The sequence below is a fragment of the Microtus oregoni genome, unplaced genomic scaffold (genome assembly GCF_018167655.1).
Source record: "Microtus oregoni isolate MIOR12 unplaced genomic scaffold, Mior012 000073F_ref0000255, whole genome shotgun sequence".
NCBI lineage: Eukaryota > Metazoa > Chordata > Mammalia > Rodentia > Cricetidae > Microtus > Microtus oregoni.
Genome location: NW_024543986.1, coordinates 488,080 through 509,957, shown reverse-complemented (window position 1 = coordinate 509,957; position 21,878 = coordinate 488,080).

The following is a 21,878-nucleotide window of genomic DNA, read 5'->3' as shown; positions in this document are numbered from 1 at the left end:
TCAGGCCTGAGAGATTTGTCTTTAGCTGGGTGTGGTGGCATCCACCTGTAAGTCCAGCCTTCATAAGGAAAAGGCAAGAGGATCCTTGTGAGTGAGTTGTGACAGGCCTTGGAGGGAACTGTGCAATGCCTTTCCATTTTAATCTTGGTGGGTGGAGCCTGAGGCTGCTTTGTTAGGTTAGGTGCTTACTACTTTGCCTGCTTTGGGAAATGCTATACCTCATGGGAACATGTAGAGGAAACTCCTTTCTTTTCATGTTTGTAATATTTATGTAGATGCGATACATAGAATACTGACTTTCAGGAGCAAAGTGGTGTGGGACATTTAGTTAGATCTGCTGGAATCGCTGTGAAAATGGCTGAATCTTATATGAGATTATATCTTTGTTTGCCTTGCTGTGATCAAACACCATGACCCAAAACAACTTGGGGAGAAAAAGGTTTATTTTATCTTACAACTCAAATATCACACTCCATCACTGTGGGAAGTTTAGGTCACACATCATCACTGGGGAGGTCAAGACAGGAACTCAGGGTAGGAATCTGGAGGCAGAAGTTAATGCGAGGCTGTGGAGGAGCTGTTTTCTGACTTGCTCCCCGTGACTTTCCAGCCTGCTTTCTTATACACTCTAGGACCTATCCAGAGGTGGCACCACACACAGTGGACTTGACCCTCTCACACCAATCAATAACTAATAAAGTACCTTACAGCAGGATCTTTTGAGGGCATTTTCTTTTTTTTTTTTTTTTTTTTTTTTGGTTTTCCGAGACAGGGTTTCTCCGTAGCTTTTTGGTTCCTGTCCTGGCACTAGCTCTTGTAGACCAGGCTGGCCTCGAACTCACAGAGATCCGCCTGCCTCTGCCTCCCGAGTACTGGGATTAAAGGCGTGCGCCACCATCACCCGGCTTGAGGGCATTTTCTTAATTGAGATTTCCTTTTACCAAACAACTCTAGCTTATGCAAAGTTGACACAAAACTAACCAACATTATGCTAATGCAGTTAATATCCACAGGAACCCTAATTATGAAGACTCAGTTAAAGCCAGGAAGTAAAGAAGGTTGTTTATGCATAGATTGTCTCATTAAATATTGCTGGAACTTACTGGCAGTGTCCATCACCAGTTGGTTTATTCTTGCTGCTGGTCTCTCAGACCAAGGTTTGGTTCATTCATTTGTCAGTTCTCTTACAAATTATTCTTCTTTAACAGAAAGAATTTTGTATCATTTCCCTGCCCCAGCTCCATACATGTTCCTCTCTTAAATTCATAGCTCAGTTTTCTTTAATTATTATTGTCACATACACACACATGAATAAATGTATAAATGCAACCTGCTGAGTTCATTTAGTGGGATATATGTATATATATAGCCTTAGTTAAGATTTTTCTGAAGAGACACCATGACCATGGCAAGTCTTATAAAGAAAAATATTTAATTAATTTAATTGGTGGGCTGGCTTACAGATTCAGATATGTAGTTCATTATCATCAGGTGGGACATGGTGATGCAGGCAGACACAGTGCTAGAGAGGTAATTGATTGGTCTACATCTGGATACACAAGCAGCAGAGAGTGACAGTGAGCCACTGGGCCTGGCTTGAGCTTCTGAAACTTCAAAGCCCACCCCTAATGACACACTTCCTCCAACAAGGCCACACCTCCTATTAGTGCCACTCCCTATGAGTTTATGGGGGCCATTTTCATTCAAGCCACCTCACACACACACACACACACACACTCACAAGTTTAGGGCTTACTACTTGGAATTTGATAGCCACTTAAGGGGTTCATCCCTGGTAAATATTAATTCTCCTTCTTAACAGTTGATAATTACCTGTATCTCATCATGTAAGGGTGGGGCCCTGTAGTACTTCCCCCAACCATGTTGACATATCATTTGGTGGTGTCACAATTCAAGTCTCATTTTGATAGTCATATTGTAGTGATTACATGGATGTATGTTCTTGTGTAGAAGATATCATTTCACAGCTAACTTTTTGGTACCCTTGCTCTTACAGTTTTTCCACTCCCTCTTCTGAAATGTTTCTTGAGCCATAAGTGCAGGGGCTGTGTTGTAGATGTATTAATTGGAGCTGGACTCCCTACTGTCAGTTTTCTGCATTTTGACAAGTTGTAGTTTTCTGCTATGATCTCCCTCTGTGGTGAAAAGAAACTTTTTTGATGAGGGATTAGCTCTGTACTTATTTGTGGGTAAAAGGATAAGCAGTTAGAAATTGTATTGGCTAGGAACCCAGCAGAGTAGTAGGTTCTCCTCTCTGGTCCTGGTTTCTCTAACCAGAGGTAATGGGTGAGGTTTCCAGTATCAGGCATGATTTTCCTCCTGTTGAATGGGACTTGAGTCCAATTAGACAGCTGCTGTGTACTGTAAAGACAGAAGTGGCACTATTACTCTTTTCGGGATATCTTGGCAATGTGGTTTATAGATATCACAGTTAGTTAGGGCTATTGATTTCCTTCTTTTCTTAGCAACTTATATGAAATCTTCCAGTACTCGAAAGTTAGTCCTCAGGGCTTTGTCATTAGCTCCGGCTTATTTTTTTCTAAATTCTGTATCCAAAAATATGTGGTATCTTCAGTAATAGGGACTTATTATCAACTTTTTGGAGACACCAAGGACAATAGCAATAGCCTATATTGTTTTGGGAGTCTCTTGGTCTTGTCTGACCAAAAACTCTAAAGAATATTTCTCATGCTTGGTACTGGGGCTTTTGTTAAATAGTATATGGCACTTGGGGGGAGACATTATCATCTCAAGTGGCATAAATACATTTAGTATATAAATTTTATATTATATACTGGGAAAGTATTATATATATTAGGCACTTTTAGATGAATATAAAACAGTATGTTTCCCTATGGCCACTTTAAACATCTTTATTGATATTTATACACCTTCTGTCCCTCCTTTCTTTCTATTTTATCTTCCCTCACACACCCCATTTGAAGGCCCTCCCACATTTTTTTTACAGTTAAGGTTCACAACTAAAACAACAAAAACCATTTATTTTCCCCTTTTATTGGAAAATATTTTTTCTCACATAATATATCCTGATTATGGTTTTCTCACACTTTATACCTCCCAAGGTTTTCCCACATCACCTTCCATCTGGATCCATTCCTTTTTTCAAGAAAGTAAAACAGGCTTCTAAAAGATGATCATAATATAATATAATATGATAAAACAAAAACTAACACACCAGATTAGTACAAAACAAACAGGTGAAAAAGAACCCAAGAGAAGATAATAGAAATAGACATAAAGACCCACTCTTTCTCACAGTCACAAATCCCATAAAAACACTAAGCTGGAAACCATACTATACCCACAAAGACCTATAGGGTGAAAAGGGAGAAAAATAGCACTAAAATAAAAAGGAAAAAATAAGAATTAAAAACAAAGGAGAAGCCATCACATGCCATTATGAGACAAGGAACCATTATGAGACAAGGAACCATTAATGATTCCACTGAGTTTGTTTTTTGTTGGACATCTACTGCTGGACACGCAGCATCAAAAAGAGTAGTTTGCTTCCCCAGTTAGACTCCCTTGGAGAAAACTGTATTTTGACTTGCAAGTGGTATCAACTGGAGATAGTTTCTGGGTTAGGGTTGAAAGCATGTGTCTATTTCTTCTTTTTAGCCCTAGAAATTCATCTGGCATAGACCTGTGCAGGCCCTGGCCATTTTGCCTTAGTCTCTGTGTATACATATGTGCATTGATCCTGTGGATTTAGAGGGCTGAAATCACATCCTAAATCATAATCCCGTAAGCTTCATTTCTCTGTTTACTATGTTCATGCTAACAGAAGGTTAAGCATTTATCTCTGACATCCTCTTTTTGTAACATGCACAAGAAAATTGATCTGGCAAGTCCTAAGGGTCCACCTGGCTTCTCCCTCAAGAAGAATAAGAAACAAAACAAAGCAAAGAACTTATTTGGAATCCCCAGGGGGTTCTAATCTGTCTTGCCATTCAATTTCATTTTGTCTCTATCAGGTGTCCTGTGATGATGATTGAGGTGCAGTCATTGATACTTGGTTGCCTGGTGTTATTCATAAATATGACACAAAGTCTCATTTAGCTCAAGCTGGCCTTGAAGTTTGTCCTGTAGCTGAGGTTCGCCTTGTTCTTCTGATCTTCTTGCTTCCACCTTCCTGGTATTTAGATGACAGGTATATGCACCCAGCTTGGCTTACCATTTTCCTTCAGTTTCTTTTCACTGTCAGGAAGGTCTTATCACCAAGGTGTGGTTCTACATTCTGTCACCAAGGATTAGACAGACATCTAACCACCAAACTTGTGTTTAATAATTGAATCTCAGGAAGCAGTTTGTAGCCTTGGTTTCTTCCCTTGAGAAAAGGTCTCAAACAAAATTTTCTACCTCCTCACATTTAATGCAAAAGAGCAAAGGTGAAGAAGGCTGGGGATCAAAAGGGAACATTTTATTTATTCCTCACAAAGCAAGGAGATGTAATGTCTACACTGCTATAAATAGAAAAGGTTCTTAGAGAAATGATTACTTACAAGTTGTCAGGGAAAAGAAGACACAAACCTTTAGCCTGTATGGATCTCCATGGTGTGTTCTTCTGTTGTTTGAGTGGACTGTAGAGGAGACTTTTAGATGATAGCCTGTTTGTTCACTGGCAATCATTGATGCTGACCATTCCATTGCTTTTTAAAGCTGTATCATTTTTTATTTATGGGAAAAATCCAAAATAGACAGATCTGTAAAGAAAATGATCTGTGGTTTCCAAGAACCAGAAGCAGCCTAATGGGTCCAGGTGTCTTTGGGGGGCAGTCAAATGCTTTGGAACTGCAGTGCTGGTTACACAATTGATTGTGCTAAATGTCACTGAATTTCACACTTTTACGGATCTATTTTTGTGCTCTGCAATTTTACCACAATAAAAATTAAATTTCAAAATGGCTTTAAAATCTATTTAATTACCAGTGTGTGGGCTGTCAACTTAACACAGGCTGGAGTTAGCTGAAAGGAGGGAACCTCAATGGATAAGATACCTTCACTAGATCTGACTGTAAGGCATTTCTTAATTAGTGATCTTTAGGGGAGGAACCAGAACATCACTTTCTTGGTGGTCCTGGGTTCAAAAATGTTGGGACCATTTGGAGTCCTGGCCTTCAGCTGCTCTTCCTTGCCAGAGCCTTCTGATTGGAGTTACTAAAAGTTGTGCCTTGAGGATCAGAGGATGGGGTTTTCACCTGTTGGCTCACTTCACTGCTGGGTATTTAAGCCTCCATGATGCTATTAAATAAGGGGCTTCTTACCAGTGATTAGACATCCCTGTGTCTTGTCTGTCTCTCTGTGTGTTTTCTCAACCTCCAGCCCCTTGCCCGAAGCTCACAAACTGTATTGTGGCGCATAGAGCACAGCCGGGGGCGAAGTGTGCTGTACTAAAAAGAAAGCAGCCTGAGTCAGGCAGGAAGCAAGCCAGGAAGCAGCACCACTCTATAGTCTCTGCAGCAGCTCCTGCCTCCAGGTCCCTGCCCTGTTTGAGTTCCTGCCCTGACTTCCTTCAATGATGACCACCAGTATAGAAAGGCAAGTCAATTAAACCTTTTCCTTCACAACTTGCTTTTTGGTTATGGTGTTTCATCACAGCAAAAGAAACCCTAACTAAGACAACCAGGAACTAAGGAATTGCTTCCTCATTGAAGAGGTAATGTAAAGATCATTGCAGTGTGAACAACTTTCACCTGTTTCTCTTAGACTATAGTCATCAAATGTACAGGTTTGTGTTTCCTGAGTTGGTAAAAGGATTGTACCCATCCTTTAATGTTATGGCTATCCCTGCAATCTATTCAAATGACTGATGATTATAGCTGTGGAAACAGTCACATTTTAATGAAAGGCTCTTTTTAAATCTCACTGTGTAAACCTGAGTAGCCTCATGTGCAACATCTAAGAAAACTTTCCTAGGTTGGGCAGGTGGTTCTGTGGATAAAGTGCTGGCACAATCATGAAGACCTGAGATTGCATCCCAAGGGCCATGTAAACGGTTGAGGCACTTGCCATTATGCCTGACAACCTGACTTTTAACCCCAGGACCCACACCCACATGGTGGAAGGTAAGAACAGCAGACATCACAATATAACTAAATGTAAAAAGAGAAAAAGGGGGGGGGCTGTAACTCCAGTGCTTAATGGCTGACACAAGAGGATCAGTCTAGCCCAGTCAATTGGAGAGCACCAGGTTCAGGGGGTTTGGTTTTTTTGTTTGTTTCAGAAAGATAAACTACGAAGAGAGAAAGGTGCTTGTGAACATGAGCATTTCATTCTCATTCCCTATTCCATAGATTCTAAGATCAAGTGTGTGCCTATGAGCCTTTCTTATTGCTGTCACTAACTGTTTGGCAAGAACCAGGAGGGACAGGGTTGGTATGAACTCCTGCTTCACAGGGACAGAAGTCCACCATGACGGAGAATACATGATGACATTAATATGCTGCTCAATAAATTATTTGAATGAATTCAGCACACAAATTCAGACATAGATATCATTAAATATAAAATTATAAGTTCTTTTAAGGAATGTACTTTCATAAATACCTTATATATTTTGGTATTCTCTTTGGGTTTTACAAGTTTTCAGTGAAGATTTCTTAAAGGAGCTAAGTTGAAATACATTTATTTTAAGAAAGAAATTGTAGTCTGGTGTGGTGGTGCATGCCTTTAATCCAAGTACTTGGGAGACAGAGTCAGGAAGATCACTGAGTTTGAGGCCAGCCTGGTCTATTTAGTAATTTATAGGCCAGCCAAGGCTATATAGTGATGGCCTGTTTCATTAGCATATTTGACTAACTTTAAGACATTGATTCTGAGAACACATTCCTTTATGTTCTGGACATGGGCATGCTGCCAATTAGGACAGAATGGTTTTTTTTTTATAACATTTGCCTTTTCTTCTCCCCACACCTTTCTCTCTTATTATTTTTGTTATTTAAAACAGTTTTTTTGTTTTGTTTTCAGAGACGGGGTTTCTTTGTAGTTTTGGAGCCTGTCCGGGAACCAGCTGTTGTGGACCAGGCTGACCTCAAACTCACAGAGATCTGCCTGCCTCTGTTTCCTGAGGGCTGGGATTAAAGGCATGTGCCACCACCACCCAGCCTTCAATTTTCAAATTTAAATATATTTGGTTTATGTTCTTCCCCTTCCTGAAGTCCTTCTAGATCCTCTCCCTCTCTATACCAACCCAACCATATGTTCTTTCTCAAAAAACAAACAAAAATCAACACAATGACAAGATCCCCCAGTACCAAGCAAATAAAATAAAAACAACACCCAAAATGAAAAGCAAAGCAAAACAAAACAAAACAAAACAAAAGAAACACATCAAACTGTACCAATTAAAAGCACACAAAAAACTGTAGAGTCCATTATATGATGACCAACCCTCTTGACCACGAGGCCTGTCCTGGAGTGCTTGAGATACCCAATGTCACTGTTGGAGAAAACTGATTTTCCCTTTCCCAGCAGGTATAAGTGACAGTCAAGTTCTTATCCTTTACCCTAGTGACCTAGTGACTAGGATTTTATTCATTAGTTCATCCATCCATCCACCCATGTTTTTTAAAAAAATGAGTATATGTATTATTAGTCACTATTTTAACCACAAATCATAACAAATAAAATATAATGTGATAATACAAATATCATCTCATTGAAGTTGGACAGTGCAAACCAACAAAAGTAATAAATCCCCAAGAGTAGGCATGAGAAGCAGAGACCCACTCATTCATTCATACACGTAGGAGCTCCATAAAGTACTAACCTGAAAGATGTAATATATATGTAGAAGATCTGGTGCATACCCATGTAAGCCTTATGTATGCTACTTCAGTCTCTGTGAGTTCATATGGGTTTTTCTCAGTTCATTTAGTGGGCCTTATTCTCCTGGTGTTCTTCATACCTTCTGGCTCCCAAACTTCTGCCTCCTCTTAAATAGGATTCCCTGAGCTCTTAGGGGTGGGTTTTGATGGTGACATTTCATTTAGAGCTGTGTGTTCCAAGGTTTCTTTCTCTGTGTAATGTCTGGCTGTTGGTCTCTGTATCTGTTCCAATCCGCTATGGGAGAAAGCCTCCCAGATGATGACTGAATATATGAGAATAGCAGAATATCATTAGGATCACTTTGTTGTTACTTTTTTGTGTTTTTTCTTAGGCCAGTAGTATCTGGTTTTACCTTAGCTCTCTGGGCTACCTAGTATCTGGTTCTTGGTCACCTGGTAGTGTTAGGTATGGGTTCAATCTCATGGAGTGGGCCTTAAGTCAAAACAGACATTATTTCATTACTCCCACAATTTATTAAAAATATAACAAAATAAAATATAAGATGAAACAAAAAACATTACATCTAAGTTGGACAAAACAAATCAACAGAGGGAAAAGAGCCCAAGAGAAGGCATCAGAATCAGAAACCTACTTGATTGTGTTCTCAGTAATCCCAAAAGAACTGGAAGCAATAATAAAAGGGCAGAGGACATGGCACAGACCTGTTTATGCTGCTTCAGCCTCTGTGAGTTCATATGAGCTTTGCTCATGTTGATTTAGAGTGCCTTGTTTACTTGGTACCCTTCATCCTCTCTGGCTACTATATTCTTTCAGCCTCCTCTTCTTCAGGGTTTCCTGAGACTTGAAGGGAGGGATCTGAAGGAGACACACCTTAAGGCTGAGTATTTCAAATTCTCTCATTTTCTCTATATTGTCTGATCTCTGTATTTATGAAGACTATTTCTTAAAACAGAATTATCGTATAGTCCAGCAATTCTACTCTTAGATAAGTAGTCAACATAGAGTAACCCTGTCTTCAAACACCAAAATGAAAAACCAAAAAATAAGAAGAAGGAGAAGGAGGAGAAGAAGGAAAAAAAGAAGAAAAACCCCAAGGGGCCTTGAACAAACATGACTCACACTCCCAAATTGAAATGTGAAAACTTTTAGCATAAATTTCTGGCTTTTGAATTGAGTCGTGACTCCTAGAATATCATGAGCCCTATATTTTTGAGTATGAACAGCTCAACAATAAATAATCCTTAATACCTGTTACAGTACTAGGTAATATTTAGCAGCCCCCAAAACAATTTGATTTGATTTAGGAAATACATGGACCTCAAATGCCATTGTCAATAGCCTCAGCTTTATGCAGTACCATTAAATATTTATTTTTTTTATAGTCACTGGTCTTGATAAATGCATATTGCATTTGATATTCAACATAACAAAATCTGTCTTAGCTAATAATTAGTTATATTATTTATTTTATTCTTCGAGATAAGGTCTCACTATGTACCCTGGCTGGCTGGGAACTCTATGTAGACCAAGTGAGCTTCAAATTTACGGGAATCTGCCAGCCTCTCTCTCCCCAGGGCTGGAATTAAAGGCATGCAGCACAATTCCTGGATGAAGTAGGTAAGTATATTAATTCTTACAAGACAGGAAACTGCCTTAGATATTTCCTCAGCACATGAAAGCAACTTTTCTATAGCATGAGGATCTGTGCATTAGTAGAAAGCCAGACTTTGACATTTTTGTCTGTGATATATTTCTGTTTTGTGTCCTAAAGTATCCACTTGGGTTGTTTGTCATGCAGCTACTGAAATCTAATCCGTGACCAACTGTGAATTACAGCTAGATGTTACAGATCCACCTAGGAATGATCCAAATAACTAGATGAGTAGAAGATGGCATTGGCCTTTGTCTAGTGTCATATCTTCACGGAGTGCTCCTGGCTTCAGGCTGGGTTTGTATAGTTGTAGATGTTGGTGAAAGATCAACAATTAAAGGATGGCAGATGGAAAATAGAGATGTCTTTCATTGTCCTCAACTTCGGGTTCTGTTTTGTCATGTTGCAGCTCTTCTCACTGCTGTGGTTTGTGCCATTTGACCTTGGCTCTGGGATTCTGAGAAGTGTTTCTTCCCTTGGATACACAGGCGCTGATTTTTTTCATTTCTGGATTGCAATGCCACTTTGTTTCTGATTTCAGTTATCATTTATGTGACTAATTCATTGTGTTCAAACTGATTTGGTTATGGTTGAATGTGAAATGTCTCTCACAGGCTAACATAGTTGAATACTTGCTCCCCAGTGTAGTAATAAGAGCGGCGGGGCTGCGTCCCCAGCACCCCGGCTGCCTGGCTAGCTTATGCCCGAAATAATAACACACAAACTGTATTCATTTAATCACTGCTTGGCCCATTTCTATCTAGCCTCTTCTAGGCTAATTCTCACATATTAATTTAGCCCATTTCTAATCATCTGTGTAGCACCCCTAGGTGCGCTTACCGGGAAGATTCTAGCTTATGTCCATCCTGGGTCAGAGCTTCATCGCATGTGTCTGCCTGGGAGCTGGGAGCATGGCTTCTTTCTGAGGCGTGTGCTCCCGAGAGGAGAGCTGTGGAGTCTGAGCTCACTTCTTCTTCCTCCCAGCGTTCTGTTCTGTTTACTCCTCCCACCTATCTTCTAACCAATGAGGGCCAAGCAGTTTCTTTTTATTTAACCAATGACCTTCCTCCATCATTTCCCCTTTTACGGTTTAAACAAAAAAAAGGCTTTAATTTTAACATAGCAAAATTACATATAATGAAACAGTTATCAAGTAAAAGTTACAATAATCTTTATCATAACTAAGGAAAACTATAACTATAACTAACTATTCTTAACTCCATCAAAGACTCCAGAAAGTTACAATACTACCTAAGCAAACAAGAAAAAAGCAACTTTTAAAACTCTAGAAATGACAGAGACATCTCGCTGCCTGGACAGTCACCCAAAGTTCCTCTGTACCGTTGGGGCATCCATCTTTGGCCTACAGGCCCATGGTATCCAGAGACATTTCCATGTAGCAGAACATTTCAAAGTCAGTTCAGTCACTATCTGTTGTGTCCTACAGAATGTCTCGCAGACTCTTTCATGAATCAGGAACCCCAAAAGATCATCTCACCTATAGGCAAGTTCAGTAGTCCTCTCTCTGCCGGGGTCTCTGTGTCCAGTTTATGCAATAGTCCAGGCAAGAGCAGTTTCTTGCCCAAATGGCTATCAAACTCCATAACGAGCCTCTTTGATGCCCATCTTCCTCGTGAAGTAGATTGGTGCTGCCAGGAGCAGAGTGTCTCATTGTCATGAAAAGTCCTAAGTTATTAAAATATTTTAAATGCCATATTCTGCAGCCTTTGAGAGATATGAAGAATGCCTATCTGAAATATATCTCTATATATCTAGAAAATCTAAGTGACATGACTATAAACTTGACTATTATTTATGATTATCCATGAACAACCTATATTTCCTAATTATTCATTTCATTTTAAAAATGAACTACACAATCAAAATACCTTAATAAATATCAGAAATACATACACATATGACAAAATTGACCATCAATCTCTATCAATAAAGCAAAATCTATACTAATGCAAATTATTCATACCTATATCATATCCCCCTTTAAATGTAAAAGAACGTTTATAAACCATATTTGGGAACATGGGCGCAGTTTTTTCTCTCCAAACTGCTTCCTGCTGAATGGGGGCATTGTTAATTAGGTCTTTCACGGTATAACCTGTGTGCTACTTTCATCTCAGTTGGCAGTTGAGCGAAGCATTTTTCTGAAGATGTTCACAGCAACCCTTCAGGAGGACATGGTCCATCATCCCAAATTGGAATAGAAGAAATGTACAGGGTCTCATCCTCTGTGAAAACAAAATAAGAAACTCCTTTCCAAAGCATCACGTCCTTAGATCCAAATTTCAAAGTCAAGGCATCAAAATATCTATGTTGGATTAGTTCAGCAGCATTTATAAATAAATATCTTTTAGCATCTGTTGCTCTTTCCTCAGCATTCAAATAATTTAAAGAGAGCATAATAGCATACAGTATCAAAATTCTCTGTGTATTTTCCATCTTTGTGCAGCTTTGTTTTAACCTCTATTTTGTTTATTTTTACTTTTAACTTTTTGCTTTTTGAGACAGGTTCTCTGTATCTTTGACCTGGGATAACTCTGTAGACCAGGCTGTCCTTCAACTCTCAGGGATCGGCCTGTCTCTGCCTTCCAGGCATTGGGATTAAAGGCGTGTGCTACCACACCTTGAAGTCACAGAGGTCAATCTCCCTCTGCCTTCCAAGTGTTGGGATTAAAGGTGTGTACTACCACACACAACAACTCTCTTCCTTTTTTTTTGTATTTTACTTTAAGAATTTTAACTTTTAGTCTGCATATATTTTTGACACACTGTAAATCATTTAAAAATTTTCTTTGTCTTTGTTTTTCTGACCACATGAGTCTTTAATTTACCAAGCAATCTCAGTAGGATTAAAGCCGTGGCTTTGCCGACTAGATGTAGCCCATTCCTTAGCTTTCTGTCATTCCAACCTTGTGGCTGAGGTACCGGCCAGAGCAGTGTTCAGTACCACAAGTCTACAGTGTTTCAATGTCCCTGCCAGCAAGTAAGCTTCAGCAGCCTGTGCTTGCAAACCGCACAAACCACCTGCGTAAAAGAGTCAAAGTTGGCCCTGCCAGGACAGCCCAGAAAGCCGGCATTTTTAAAAGGCGCAGCTTTTTTCCTGCTACTGCTAAAAACCGAAATGCATGCGTTCAGCTTTTCATCAACACTGTTTAAGTGTTTCGTGGCAGGACCTCTTAATGAGCTGCAGGGCTTTGCAGCTAAAGCTGAATCAGGAAGCCTCTCTTAGATGAGAGCGCTTGCTTGCCTCTAGCAAGCAGAGTGCCACAAATGCTTTAAAGCCAGAGTCCACACTGGCAGTACAGCCCCAAGAAGCTGTGCTTTAAAATGACACAGCGTTTTTTCTGCTGCTGTTGCCGAATCAGGAAATCTCTCTACAGCAGGCCAACAACAAACAGCAAAAATCTGTGTTAAACTCTCTCTCCCTTATTTTTAAGCCTTCTCAGGTTTTTAAGTGGGTTTAGTCCATCACGTCGGGCGCCATTTGTAGTAACATGCCTACTGTTACAAGCAACAGTGATCAGAATGATGAGTTACGTGTGTTTTGGCAAACTTCTATAAATGTTCAAAGACCTAAACTGAGAGTGTGTGTAAATGGCATTTTTATTACTGGCCTGCTGGACACAGGTGCTGATGTAAGTATCATTAACCCAGAATCTTGGCATCCTTATTGGCCTCTTCAGAATATAAACGTTCAGCTCCTGGGAATTGGAACCCTACCTCGAGTAAGGCAGAGCATGAGATGGGTTGAATGTATAGGGCTAGAGGGATAAATAGGAAAATTAAAGCCATATGTAGCCAATATCACAATGAATTTATGGGGTCGTGACCTATTACAACAATGGAATTCCGAAATTAACATTCCTGCTACTTCTAGAGCCTATATTTCTGAGAATAATATTAAAAGATATTACAAATGGAGAAAACCGGCCATTTGGGCTGTACAAGAACAAGCAATTGATGTCCCTTCAGAGATACCAACAGCTTTGACTCTAAATGGTTGAGTGAGAAACCAATATGGACAAAGCAATGGACTTTAGCAGAGGAAAAATTACAGGCTTTAGAACAGCTGGTACAAGAACAATTAGATGCTGGACATATAGAAGAATCTACCAGCCCTTGGAATTCTCCTGTATTTATGGTTAAGAAAAAATCAGGTAAATGGAGAATGGTGACAGATCTCAGGGCCATCAATAAGGTTATTCAACCTATGGGCCCTCTGCAATCTGGAATTCCTTTGCCCTCTTTATTACCAAAAGGATGGCCTCTCATAGTTTTTGATTTAAAGGATTGTTTTTTCACTATACCTTTGCAAAAAGAAGATAGAGAAAAAATTGCCTTCACAGTGCCTACTCATAACAATTATCAACCTTCGAGGAGGTACCACTGGACTGTCCCCACCAGGGTGTGTTAAATAGCCCCTCCCTGTGCCAATATTTTTTAAACCAACCATTGCAAATAATACGCAAGAAATTTCCCAAATCTATATTATACCATTACATGGACGACATCTTGTTATCCGATTCAAACATGGATACCTTGAACAGACTGTTTGAAGAAATAAAGATACTTTTACCTAAATGGGGATTGCAAATCGTCCTGAAAAGATTCAGAAGGGAGATTCTGTTAATTATTTATGTTATAAAATAGGTTTGCAAAAAATTAAGACACAAAAAGCACAAATTAGGAGAGATCGCCTACGGACTCTTAATGACTTTCAAAGACTGTTAGTAGACATTTCCAGTCTACGACCAGCTATTGGAATAACACCAGATCTAATAATTCATTTGAACAAAACCTTGGATGGTGATAAAGATTTAAACAGTCCCAGAGAATTAACAGCTGAAGCAGAAAAGGAACTGACAATGATTGAGGAAAAATTACAACAGGCACATGTGGACAGGGTGAATCCAGAGCTCGATTGTATTCTCGTCATACTACCATCAAAAATTTCTCCTACAGGATTTTTTTATAACTTTTTTTTTATTGAGAAAAGGAGAAAAAAAACAATTTCCTCCTCCTCCAAGCCTCCCATTTCACTCCCTCTCCTCCCACCCTTCTCCCCCTCCTCCCACCTTTCTCCCCATCTCCCCAGTCCTATCCCCCTCCCTCTCCAGTCCAAAGAGCAGTCAGGGTTCCCTGTACTGTGGTAAGTCCTAGGACCTCCCCCCTCCGTCCATTTCTAGGAAGGTGAACATCCAAACTGGCTAGGCTCCCACAAAGCCAGCACATTAAGTAGGATCAAAACCCCGTGCCATTGTCCTTGGCTTCTCATCAGCGCTCATTGTTCACCATGCTCAGAGAGTCCGGTTATATCGCATGCTTTTTCAGTCACAGTCCAGCTGGCCTTGGTGAGCTCCCAATAGATCAGCCCCACTGTCTCATTGGGTGGGTGTTCCACTCGTGGTTACGACTTCTTTGCTCATGTTCTCCCTCCTTCTGCTCCTTATTGGGACCTTGGGAGCTCAGTCCAGTGCTCCAGTGTGGGTCTCTGTCTCTGTCTCCATCCATCACCAGATGAAGTTTCTATGATGATATGCAAGATATTCGTCAGTATTGCTATAGGATAGGGTCATTTCAGGTTCCCTATCCTCAGCTGCCCAAGAAACTAACTGGGGACCTCGGCTTGGGCATCTGGGAGCCACTCTAGGATCAAGTCTCTTGCCAACCCTAAGGTGGCTCCCTTAACTAAGAATTGTGCTTCCGTGCTTCCCTATCCAACCTTACTTTATCCCAATCCTCCTTTTTCCCCACGTTCCCCCCATTCTCCCCTTCTCCCCTTTCTCTCCCCATCTCCCCTTGCCCCCATCCCACCCCACCTCCAAGATCTCAATTTTCTCCCCGGCAATTTTGTCTACTTCCCTTAGGCAAGAGGATATCTATATGTTTTTCCTTGGGTTCAGCTTCTTACTTAGCTTCTTTGGGATCACCAATTGTAGACTCCGTGACCATTATTTATGGCTAGAAACCAATTATGAGTGAGTATATCCCATATTCATCTTTTTGGGTCTGGGATACCTCACTCAGGATAGTGTTTTCTATTTCCATCCATTTGCATGCAAAATTTGAGAAGTCATTGTTTTTTACCACAGCGTAGTACTCTAATGTGTATATATTCCATACTTTCTTCATCCATTCTTCCATTGAAGGGCATCTAGGTTGTTTCCAGGTTCTGGCTATTACAAATAATACTGCTATGAACATAGTTGAACAAATGCTCTTGTCATATGATAGGCATCTCTTGGGTATATTCCCAGGAGTGGTGTTGCTGGATCCAGGGGTAGGTTGATCCTGAATTTCCTGAGAAACCGAAACACCGATTTCCAAAGTGGTTGCACAAGATTGCATTCCCACCAGCAATGGATGAGGGTACCCCTTCCTCCACAGCCTCTCCAGCAAAGGCTATCATTGGACTTTTTTATTTTAGTCATTCTGCAGACAAAGTTCTGATCTCCAAAATATATAGAGAACTCAGGAAACTAGACTTTCAAATGCTAATTAACCCAATTAAAAAATGGGGCACTGAACTGAACAGAGAATTCTCAGCAGAGGAAGTTCAAATGGCCAAAAGACACTTAAGGTCATGCTCAACCTCCTTAGTGATCAGGGAAATGCAAATCTCCTACAGAAATTTTAATGCAGAGAGATGATATTATTTTAATGGATCTTTTTACCACATAAACCAAGTAAGAAACTGAAAACTTATGTGGAGAAAGTCTCTGAGTTAATTATAAAAGGCAAGCTGAGACTTTGTCAACTAGCAGGCATAGACCCAGCAGAAATTATAGTGCCTTTCACTGCTGATGAACTAAAGAAATTATGGGAAGATAATGAACCATGGCACAGAGCTTGTGCTAATTTTTTGGGAGACATTAATAACAACTATCCAAAAGCAAGAGACTTAACTTCATAAAGAGAACTTCTTGGATTCTTCCTCGAATCGTCCATGATGCTCCAATAACTGGAGCCCGTACATTCTATACTGATGCCAATAAATCAGGGAAGGCATGTTACAAATCAGAAGACTTGGGTAAGGTGGAACAAAGTCCGTATAATTCTGTCCAGAAGGCGGAATTATATGCCATTCTTATGGTGCTAAGGGATTTTAAAGACCCTATTAATATAGTTACTGATTCACAATACGCAGAAAGAGTTATTTTACATATTGAAACTGCTGAATTTATACCTGATGATACAGAACTAACCTCATTGTTTCTCCAGGTTCAAGATTTGATTAGGAATAGGCTTTGCCCCATGTACATAACACACATCCGATCCCATACGGGTCTGCCAGGTCCTCTAGCACAAGGTAATGCAGAAATTGATCAATTATTGATTGGCAGTGTGCTACAAGCCTCTGAATTTCATAAAAAAAATCATGTTAATAGCAAAGGTTTGAAGAAAGAATTTTCAATTACATGGCAATAAGCTAAGGAGATTGTAACGAAATGCCCTACTTGCTCTTTCTATAACCAAATGCCACTGCCTGCAGGGGCTAATCCAAAGGGCACCCAAAGGAATGAAATCTGGCAGATGGATGTGTTCCACTTTGCAGAATTTGGCAAATTAAAATATCTTCATCACACCACTGACACTTATTCAGGCTTTCAGTGGGCAACTGCTTTAAGTTCAGAAAAAGCTGATTCAGTAATCACTCATTTATTAGAAGTCATGGCTATCATGGGTATACCTACACAAATAAAGATGGATAATGGTCCTGCTTATGTCTCTAGGAAAATGAAATGGTTTTTTTATTATTACAATATCAAGCATGTTACGGGTATACCATACAATCCTACAGGTCAAGCAGTCATAGAAAGATCAAATCGAACTATAAAGGATAGGTTGAACAAACAGAAAGGGGTGGAAAACACCCCCAGAAATAGGTTACATGTTGCTTTGTTAACCTTGAATTTTCTCAACGCTAATGAGAAGGGAACAACGCCTGCAGAAAGACATTGGATAATGGAAAAGTCTACTGAACTAAATCAACCAGTTTATTTCAAGGATGTGCTGACCTCACAATGGAAGCCAGGAGATGTGCTATGTTGGGGAAAGGGTTTTGCTCTTATCTCCACAGGTGAGGAAAAATTGTGGATACCATCAAAATTAAAAAAGGTTTGGTTTGAAGAAGAGAAGCCACTTGAAAAAGATAAATAACAATTCTTTCATAAGGATGGCGAACATACTGATGGTAAGAAATACAGATAAGTTGGAGGCAGGGTTATCTCCACAGGAAAATACTCATCTTCAAAGAAATTGTGGGACTCTGAATATTTAATTACTGATGGATGGACACATTTTGTATGTATTTATTTTTACTTATATGTCTTATTAAACATTTTTTTATAAATATATAGAGCTGGTTTTGAAGTTGGACTCTGGCTCATTCCCTCTCCAATTCCAAGCCTGTTAGTAAGAGAAAAACCCAGAGTTTCTGGAGTTTCTGTCTCATGTCAAGAGCCATGATATGGGACAGAAAGAAATATGAGTTTAGAAAACATCTTTGCTTTTCTTCATATCTATCATACTTTTCATTGAATATATCTATCATGCCTTTCATTGAATATATATGTAAGTCTATATATGTCTATATGATTAATGTTTAAGTTTTTCACAATGAACAATGAGTTTTTCCTGAAGTGACATTTGAAGTTTCCAGAAAGGAGATGGGGCCCCACAACAACAACTCTACCTGGTTGATATGACGTCATGATACTGATAGCTCTACTACAAGACCTGTTTTGGATACCAGCTGCACAAGATGATCCCAACTTGGTTAGCTGAAATGGTGCACATCTTGTACAACATTATGGCCAGACCTCCACAAAATACTCAGAGACTATTTGCAATTTTAAAAGACATTGATCTTGAAATTTAACCATCATTTTACTTTCACAGGATCCCCCAGAAAGAATGTCGCCCCCATGACAGCTGTAAGTAATTCTAGAGGACGAAGTCCCCTCTCCCAGTAAAGTTTACCCCTGGGTTTAGGGACATCATTTAGGGGTTGGGAGGTTGGGGGAGGAATTTTATAAGCTCAGGGACCATTTTGAAAAAAAAAGAGGGAATGATAGGATAATAGATTTATAATTGTGAGTTACTGCTTTTAGACAAATATATTGGTATTAATTCTTGTATATTGATTCAAAGTTAAATTATATTGACTATTGTATGCATGCATGTTTCTATGTCTGTTTAAAACATTTTTATGTATTGACATATATTGTATTGATATATATATATATATATATATTGTATATATTTACCATATTGCAGTGTACATTTCTACCTCTGATTAAGATACTTATATAATGTTTGTGTATTGATATATATTTGCCATATTGCAATGTATATTTGTACAGTGTTTATATTTGGAGGTCATTATCCTCATTTGTTACACAGTTGTTTATTGTCTTCGTCTTTAACTTAGATAGATATTGAGAATTATATAAATTAATAGTCATCTAAGTTTGTCATTTATAATTAGACTAATCAGGTTCTCTAGATATATAGAGATTATACTCAGTATAAATAGATAATTTTCAACTTCTTCAAAGAGCTGTAGAAAATGGCCTTTAATCTAACTCAGAGTTTCATGATAGTGAGACACAATTGCTCCTGGCAACACCGCTCTATTCCCGAGATAATGTTGAGCACCAAAGACACTCCCCCTGGAGCCTTTCTATTTGGCAGAACTGGCCTTTGGGCAAAGAAATGCCCATACCTCAACCACTGACAGAGATACAGAGCGTGCATCAATGGATAAAACAGGACTGTCATATCCTGCCAAGACAGGGTAAGATAGTTTTGAAAAGTTCCTTGCCTTTAATAATGGTGTGTCAGTTATGTTAGGCCTTAGCCAAAATTGGTTGACTCAACATTGCAAACGAGACTTTGGGTGATTGCCCAGATAGTCAGTTGTCTCTGTCAATTGTTACACATTTTGGATATATCTCGTTTGTTGAGTAGTGTTTATTCCCTTCTCAGATCTTTGACGGAGTTGAAGATTATATAATTGTAGTTACTCCCTACATTATTTGGATTCCTTGAGATAGAATGTTTAGCAAAGCTTTTGTTCTCAATATTGTTTGTTATATTTATTATTTGTTGTTATTGTATATAGTTGTATTTGGTTTAGTTCTGTCTTATTTAGACAAAAAGGGGAGATGTAGGGATAAGTCCCGCCCCTTAGGGGACATGTTTGCCTTGGGCTAATGTTGGCCTATAAATTTGGCAAGCATGCTCCCAGCAGTCCCTTTCTGCTTTCCTGGTCTCCGCGGGAACGGTGGTTCTGTAAGTGTATTTTGCTATTAAAGCTATATATATTTTTACAATCTGTCTGCATTCGTTTACGCCTTTACACCCCAGCTCATGACACTGTTTTTTGTTAATTTATTTTTATTGAGCTCTACATTTTTCTCTGCTCCCCTCTTTACCTCTCCCCTTTCCCTTCAACCCTCCCCCAAGGTCCCTATGCTCCCAGTTTACTCAGGAGTTCTTTCTTGTCTTTTTCTACTTCCCATGTAGATTATATCTATATAAGTCTCTCTTAGTGTCTCATTGTTCTCTAAGTTCTCTGGGATTGTGGTTTGTAGGATGGTTTTCTTTGCTTTATGTTTAAAAACCACCTATGAGTGAGTGCATGTAATAGTTGTCTTTATATGTCTGGGTTACCTCACACAAAATAATGTTTTCTAGCTCTATCCACTTTCCTGAAAAATTAAAGACGTCGGTATTTTTTCTGCTGTGTAGCACTCCATTGTGTAAATGTACCACATTTTCCTTATCCATTGTTTGGTCAAGGGACATTTAGGTTGTTTCCAGGTTCTGGCTATGACAAACAATGCTGCTATGAACATAGTTGAGCACATGTCCTTGTAGCACGATTGAAAATTTTTTGCATACATACCCAAAAGTCGTATTACTGGGTCTTGAGGAAGGTTGTTTCCTAATTTTTTGAGAAATCACCACACTGACATCCAAAGGGGCTATACCAGCTTGCATTCCCACCAGCAATGCAGGAATGTTCCCTTCTCCCACAACCTCTCCAGCATAAGTTGTCATCAGGGTTTTTCATCTTGGCCATTCTTACAGGTGTAAGATGGAATCCCCGAGTTGTTTTGATTTGCATTTCTCTGATGACTAAGGATATTGAACATTTCCTTAAGTGTCTTTCAGCCATTTTAGATTCTTCTGTTGAGAGTTCTCTGTTTAGGTATGTACTCCATTTTTTACTGGATTATGTGATCTTTTGATGACCATTATCTTGTGTTCTTTGTATATTTTGGAGATCAGACCTCTGTCTGATGTGGGGATAGTGAAGATCTTTCCCCATTCTGTAGACTGTCGTTTTGTCTTGTTGACTGTGCCCTATGCTTTACAGAAGCTCTACAATTACCCTGATAACCAAACCACAGAAAGACATTACTAAGTAAGAATTACAGACCAATCTCACTCATGAACATTGATGCAAAAATACTTAATAAAATACTTGTATATCGAATCCAAGAACACATCAGAACCATCATCCACCATGATTAAGTCGGCTTCATCCCAGATATGCAGGGATGGTTCTGTTATTCTTTTGGTCCCTGCCCTAACCATGCCCACTCCTTTTTAACCTCTGACCTCACCTGCCATTGCTCTCTCTCTGTTTTCTCTCCCGGTGTACACACGGGGCTTTGCCTCTCTCCTCCTCTCTCTCCCTCCTTCTCTCCCTCTCTTTCTTCTTTCTCTCTCTCTCCCTTTTTCTCTTTCCCTCTTTCTTAATAAATATTTATGGCTATTTCCTGTGTTTATGTGTCTGTTACCGCCGCCACCGCCAGCGCAGCTGGTGCCCTTCCACTGGTGGGAAGCTGTAGCCGCTTTTCTCGTGGCGACTCCACCAGCCCGCCCCGGGGACTGACAACTCTCTCTTTATGACTAGCAGCTGCTTTTATGGCTCATGGGTCTGCTCACATGCGCCCGCTGCCGCTGGGAACACCCCCATATATTTTTTAAGAATAACAAATGGTGCCGTGACTTGGATGATTCTCGCACCCCGGACTTCTACCCGGGGCCAGAGTTCTGGCTTTAGGCGCCGGCCGGGACTCTGAGCTCCCTCCCTGGGCAGAATCAGGACCTGAGTACCTTCTCTACAATGACCACATGTTCCATCTGCCTAGATGCAGCTCCTCCAAACAACAAATCAACTAATTGTGAGTGTCCCCGTCTCGGCCAGCTTAACCATCTCTTTTATTAACCCAAGAGATTGACCATTGAGCTCCCGGCAACCCTTCACGGTTTTTAGGGATGGGAAGACCTCCAACCGCGGGCTTTCAGGGCCTTGGTTGTTCCCTTCACTGGCATTCAATCGGCTTGTCTCCTGTGCTAAGCC